We start from the raw sequence: 7355 nt of genomic DNA, 5'->3' as shown, positions 1-7355 counted from the left end.
TGGCCTCTCAACAGAGCTCTTTGGAGATCAAAGACAAAGACCAGTGGCATCTTCTCAAAGCGTCCTTTGGTTTGCAGGAATGCCATGACAAGCTGAATAATGGCCCCCAATAATCTCTGGTAGTCGAAATGCTAGCTTGTTTGAAGACAAGGAAGAGAGGATATTGAGGGGGATATTAGGCAGATAGATGTAAGGACCTTGAGATGGGGAGATTATCCCAGATATCTAGGTAACTCTAAATGCAATTAGAAATGTCCTTTTTAAGCAAGAAGGAAATCTCAAGTGTACACACACACACACAATTATATAGAATGGATCAGTGAATGATTCTAAGACGTTGGCCATGAAGACTGGGTTGTTGTAGTTATTAGCCAAGGAATGTTGCAGCCACCAGAAGTTGGAAAGGGCGAGAAAGCACAGCCCTCGTGAAAACTGTGTCACCTCCCTGATGCTGATTGCAGACTTGAGGTTGTCAAAATTGCCAGAGACCAAATATCTGTCTCTTTTAACATTCAAGATTTTAGAAACTGTTGGTTATAGCCACAAGACGTCAAGGAGCAAAGTCTCTTCGGGCTATGCACACCAGATAAGCAATCAAGACTATTCAGGTGACAAGCCCACTTTCTCTGGAAAAGAATATTCTCAGTACCACACAAAGGAACACACAAAGTAAAAGTAACTCTTGGAGGCGATTTCTGTTTCTGTAAAAGGGTGCGCAAGAAGCCAAACTGGGCTAACGAACACACACGCCAAAATGGCCCCTTTCATTCCTGAGCTGTGAGTAGTACTTTGTCTCATCCCATTGGTGTCAACTAGACTTCACAATCTGATGTGATTGGCTAATCTGTACAAAGAGGAAATGGGAGGTTGTGGCAATTGGTATGAAAATTGTCCCACAGGCTCATAAACAGTGGCATTGTTAGGAGGTGTGTCCTTGTTAGAGTGGGTGTAACCTTGTTAGAGTGGGTTTAGCCTTGTTAGAGTGGGTGTAGCCTTGTTAGAGTGGGCGTGGCCTTGTTAGAGTGGGCGTGGCCTTGTTAGAGTGGGTGTGGCCTTGTTAGAGTGGGTATAGCCTTGTTGGAGGAAGTGTGTCATTAGGGGCAAGCTACGTTGCTTGAGATGCTCAAACCAGGAGCAGCATCTCTCTCCCCCATCCTGCTTCCTTTAGATCTAGATCTGTAACTCTCAGCTCCTTCTCCAGTATTACATCTGCCTGCATCCTGCCATGCTTCCCACCATGATGACAATGGACTAAACCTCTGAACTATGTAAGCTAGCTCCAGTGAAACATTTTCTTTTATAAGAGTTGCCTTGGTCAGGGTGTCTAGTCACAGCAATAAAACCCTAACTAAGAAGGAGGCTCAGGCAATACAAGTCCTTGTTGGGCTGTCAAGAAAGTTTCTTATACACTTAACACAATTGCATTTTGGCAGCCTAGAAGGTTCTAGAACCAGGAAGTAGGAATAGCACAGAGAACAACAGTCTTGCATGGCTTTGAGCATGTCACTCACTCAAATGCAAGCAGTGGTCTCTCAGTCCAAAGGGAGCAGCTCCAGATTTCATCCCGTTTGTCTCTGTGCAGCTAAAATTGCACTGAGCGCAACTACAGTAGCATTTGATGTTTGTTGAATACTAACATTTCTGAGTTAATATTGTGCTTCTCTGTCTGCTTCATAGGGTTGTCTATTTGGGAGCCTAAACTGGGAATGTAAAACTTGAAACAGGAGAGAAAAGAATTAGCAGCTGAGAGATACGTATCTCTGAACTGTGCTACTTGGAATGAGCACAATGTAGCTGGGATCTGACTGGCAAGAAGCCAAACCTCCTATTGAACTCAAGGGAGAAATCACATTGTCCAGAGAGGTAAGTAGAATTGGAATCCAGAGGGTGTGTCTATGGAAGCATGTATATGTATGTGTATATGTATAATTTATTTTTATATAAATTAATTTATATTAATTACTTTTATAATTATATAAGTATACCTATTATTACAGCACATATATATGTACATATATATTGTAATATAGAGTAGTGTTTATGTTTATATTTATATTTATATATTGCATTCTGCCTTTGAATCTTATCAGAGTTGTTAGGGTCAGAGTCTGGGCCCTGGCAGCCCTAACAGGGTAGGCCCAGTGACCCATTCACAATAAACAAATACAAGCAACAAGCAACAGTTAAAAGCAGAGACGGGAGATGTATCCAACATTGCCACATGGAAAGAGGAACAAATTAAAAGGCTCAGTGACCCCCCAAATCCATCTGACATGAAGTTCAGGTTTAATTTGTCAATGCAAAGCATAGCTCTTGACTCCGAGGGGATAAGAGAGAGGTTATTCTGAAGCCAAATTTGAGTGACCATATCACAGAAACACAGACTTAGGTTACCCCATATCCATGTTCCAGCATGGAAGCCGATTCACGGAGCTTTTATGGTAACAGAACAAAGAAAGCTATGCAACCAGACATTTTAAAAATACATTGGTAGAAACATCAGAGGCAGATTAGGCAGGTGGGAGAGTCTCAGCTACAGGCCTCAGGTGTTATCTGATGGCTGCTTTAGCGCTTTAATTGGCGGAAAATCGAGTTTTGTTAAGTAGTACATTCCAAAAGATTTTCAATCCATAGTCAGCTTGCTAGGTGTGACAGAGAGTTAGGCAAGGAATGACTTCCTAAGGTGCTAATGATGGCTCAAGAGACACTGCAATTAGACTCTGAATCTGGAACATTCCAAACTCTCCATGGTCCTTGAAGTGTAAACAGCTTTATTTCAGGAATTCTTGTCTGAAAAGCTAGGGCAGGAGGTATGAATGCCTAAGCAGTCCTGGTTAAGGAGTGGCTCACCCACCCTCAAGACAGCATTGTCTCAAATCCTGGCTCCAGCTCTATCCTAAAAGTTGTCAAGAACTCCCGTTCTATGAGACAAGCCCCCTCTTGCTAGCAACAGGCTTCAGCCTTTTCCTTCACTATTATGAGACTTCTGAAGAAATTCCAATTCCTTAGGGTCTCAATAATCCAGTACCTAAAGAGCAGGACACACATATCTCTCTTTAGAAGACCTTTGCGGGGGTAGAGAGATGGCTTAATGGTTAAAAGCTGGCTGTTCTTGCAGAGGATTCAAGTTGGTTCTCAAAACCAACATGGTGGCATACCATGTGACTGTGACTCCAGTTCAAGGCCTGGATCTGATATCGTCTTCTGATCTCTCCAGGCACCAGGCACACATGTAGTACATATACAACATACACACAGGCAAAACACTAAAACACGTAAAATAAAATAAAATGGTCTTTAACAGATCTCTGCTCCTGCCAAGGCAGTGACATACTGAGCTGTAAAGGGTAAAGAACAGGAGGAAGAGAAGCTAACCAAGACAGGGTAGAAAGGAAATTTGGGGGACACGAAAGGGAAGAAGAACCCCCCCCAATCCTGGAGTCTTACTCCTTACCAACTGAGTAACAAGAATTCCAGCACAATTTACATTTGCTGTAAACCAGGCAGTCCTGATGTGTATAGACAGCTGATGTTAAAGTAACAGTTTCCCAGGCTCTGGATCTGTAACCCTGGGAAGGGCCCTGATCCTCTCCCCAGTAATAACCTAAAACCACAAGTAAGAGTCATATCTTTGCAGTGAAGATGCCCTCAATTCAAACCCCATCAAAGTTCTTTACGTAACTATTGAGAAGAAGAAAAAGAAGGAGGAAGGAAGGAAGGAAGGAAGGAAGGAAGGAAGGAAGGAAGGAAGGAAGACAGGAAGTGAGGGAGGGAGAGATGGAGAAAGGGAAGGATGAAAGAAGGAGGAGGGGAAGGGGGGAGGGAAAGGGGAAGGGAAGGGCGCAGCAAAGAACTGGACCAGGGATACATGGCTTGAGGTAGGAAATTGAGTCGGTATAGTATAAAAGGAAAGGAACTCCCTGAGACTAAGAGCAGGCTATCGAGCTAACTGAAGAGCACTGGGGCCAGGCATTTGTACCTGCATCTGCCATGTTTTTACCTTGGGCTTTCCTAAACCATGCTCCTTTGTTCTCAAAAGCCCAGTCAAGAAAGAGGGTCCGGTCTTTCTCTACCAACTGGCTTTGTTTTCGTGTTAATCTTGACACAGCTTTCTCCAGTTTCCATTCTCCAGCCACAGGAAGAGCATCTTTTGGGATCCTGCAGACTATATTTGAGTTTAGGCTAATGAGTACACTCAATGTTGGCCCTTAGATAGATTCAAGGAGGGACTGACCATGACAGAAAGATCCCTAGTAAATTACTACGAGGGTTGAATTCCTAGACTCACCTACTAACCTTTAAGAAGGAGGAGAGGACTGGAGATGAAAATTTACTTATATTTACAATCATTTAACCTATCATGCCTTTAAAATAAAAACCATGAACACTGAAAGGCGGGTGAACCTCCTGGATGGTGAATACCCTGGCACACCACAGGATTTGGTGTGCCCTATAATCAAGAGTTTAGGGGCAAAGCCCTCATTTCTAGAAAGAACTAGGCTTAGTCATTAGTCTCAATATATGAAATAAAGAGACTAGTCTCAGAAAACTGCAGAGAAAGGAGATTTAATCAGTGCAGCCACACTGGGAAGAACAGACAAAGGATTCAGGGACCCCCCCCCCAAGTCTATTCTCAGTGTATGGCATAAACATCGGCTTAAAAAGAAGAAGAATATAAACAAAGGGAGAGAAATGGGTGTGGCCAAGCAATAATGGTCAAGGTGATCTTTGTGTCAATCCTGGTTCTGCAAGGCAAAGTGAATAAGTCCTAATTGAGGGAACAACCTGATTCAGGAGTGGGAGAGGGATGGTGTCTTAGTTAGGGTTTTGCTGCTGTGAACAGACACTGTTACCAAGGCAACTCTTACAGGGACAACTCTTAATTGGGGCTGGCTTACAGGTTCAGAGGTTCAGTCCAGTATCATCAAGGTAGGAACATGGCAGCATCCGGGCAGGCATGGTGCAGGAGGAGCTGAGAGTTCTACAATTTCATCTGAAGGCTGCTAGCATCATATTGACTTCCAGGCAGCTAGAATGAGGGTCTTAAAGCCCACGCCCACAGTGACACATCAACTCCAACAGGGCCACACCTTCTAATAGTGCTACTCCCTCAGTCGAGCATATACAAACCACCACAGTTGGCCCTTGTCATCTTGGATAACTGCCTGCATCAGCAGGTGCTCTGTCCTGCAAGGCTTTGTTATCCATGGAATCCAAGGACTACAGATTTATCGCTCTACTTTCAGCCTTGACTATGTTAAGTAGACATGCTCCTTGATGAATAGCATGCCTATGCCAGTCTGGTGCAAAAATAAAGGAGACTATGGTGGTTTGAATATGAAATGGCCCCCTTAGGCTCCTGGGTTTGATACCTGGCCCTCAGTTGGTGGTACTGTTTGGGAAAGTTGTGGAACCTTTAAGAGGTACAGCCTGACAGGAAGAAGTGGGTCACTGAGGTATGCCTTGAGGTTATTTGTAGCATACTCTCATTTCCTATTTGCTTTCTCTTCCTGATTGTCCAAACCATGTGACCAGTCAGCCAACATGCCCACATTTTTCCTGCCAAAAAGGAGCACATCCCCGTCACCTAAATGAGCCAGCTTTAAGTCCATTCTGCCTTAAGTTACTTCTTGTCAGCCATTTTGTGACAACAATGGGAAGGGTAACTGTTCTTGTCAACTCCATGCACACTAGAGTCAGCTGGGAAGAGGAAACATCAATTAAGGAGTTGCCTCCGTCAGACTGGCCAATGGATGTATCTACGTGCAGTTGGTTGGCCTAACACTGCTTGTATTCTAATGCTAAGTGCTGGCCTCCAAGATTTGGAGTCAGCATGTAGTCTCTGGGAGCCCGCCCCCAGTTATTTCTGATTGGTAAATTAAGATGTCAGCAGCCAATAGCTGGGAAGAAGAGAGATGGGGGTGGTGTGTGTGTGGGGGGGCAGGTTTCCTGGGCTAGAGTCTTTGAGGAGGGAGAAGAAAGGGGAGAGAGCTGCCATAGAGGAAGAAGAGCCTCCATGTAAAAGGGCTAAGAAACCGTGGCCCAGAGGGCTGCTCAACTGGGCCAAGAGCAGTCAAGATAGAACATAGAAATTAGTAAGTAGTAACTTGGAGCTATTGGTTCAGAAAGTGGATTCTAACAGCATGGAGGTTAGGGAGTTGTCCAGCTATTGTGCTGCATAAGGCATATTAAAAAACATAAAAGTTGTGTGTTATGTTTCATCCAGGAACATAAATGATCAAAGAGGGAACCGCGCACTGAGATTTATTAAAATATTTGTACTACAACTATCGAGGCATTTTCTTGATTAATGATTTATGGAAGTGACCAGTCTACTGTGGGCCGTGCCACTCCTGAACAGAGCATCCTAGGTCGCATAAGGAAGCAGGTGGAGCAAGCCATAACACATGAGCTAGTGAGCGTCATTCTTCCAGAGTCTGTGTTTTACTTCCGTCTCCAGTTCCAGCTTGAATTTCTGCCCTGACTTCCCTCAGTTATGAACTCTGAGAGGGCAGTATAAGGAATAAGTCCTTCCCTTTCCAGGTTGCCTTTTGGTCAAAATGTTTTATCATAGCAATAGAAAGCAAGCTAAGACAGAAACTAATACAGAGATACATACAAAAGCACAGCAAAGATGCTAGGCTTCCGTAGTGCTTTCAGATACACAGAGGGCAGAAGTGAGGAATCAATGCTTTTAGCAAACATAATTTCTGAGTGCCTGCTGTACTCAGATCTCACTGACACCAGCGTTCCTCTTACCAATGATCAGAGTTGGGCCCCAGTGCTCTCAGGTTCTTGGCCTCTTATTCAAAGAATTGAAATAAAGGTCCATGTGGATTGAAAACTAGAAAGGAAGCTTTATCCAAAGCAAAGTGATAGCATAGGTCAGAAAGAAATATGCTCTTAAGAGTGGTAGTGGCCAAGCCATGAGCACCCTGGCTATTGATTAGGAGTTCAAGAGAAGAAGTTTGGTTGGTGAGGAGCATAGCATGGGTGGTTCTCTATTTTGATTGACAGATTAAGCTAAAACTTTTTTCTATTGTAGATGGTTCTCACAATGTATCTGATTTCAATCGTATGCACACTCAATTATGCATAAGTGTAAGATAGTAAGGGACTTAGAAGAAGAAGTTTACCTTATTGTGTGTGTACTACAAACCAATCTAGGTTGTATCAGCACATTTCCCATGATTCCTAGATGCATTAGATTGCTAAGGTGAGTAATAATTTCCATTGTTTAAAGCAGATATACATGTAGCCTGGTGTCTATGGTGATCCCAGGTTGCCAGCAGGTTGCTAGATGCATTGTTAAAAGCTGTGTGTGTGTGTGTGTGTGTGTGTGTGTGTGTGTGTGT

Source organism: Grammomys surdaster, unplaced genomic scaffold (genome assembly GCF_004785775.1).
Source record: "Grammomys surdaster isolate TR1022 unplaced genomic scaffold, NIH_TR_1.0 185, whole genome shotgun sequence".
NCBI lineage: Eukaryota > Metazoa > Chordata > Mammalia > Rodentia > Muridae > Grammomys > Grammomys surdaster.
The sequence above is the reverse complement of the archived record's forward strand: the minus strand, read 5'-3'. Positions refer to the sequence as shown.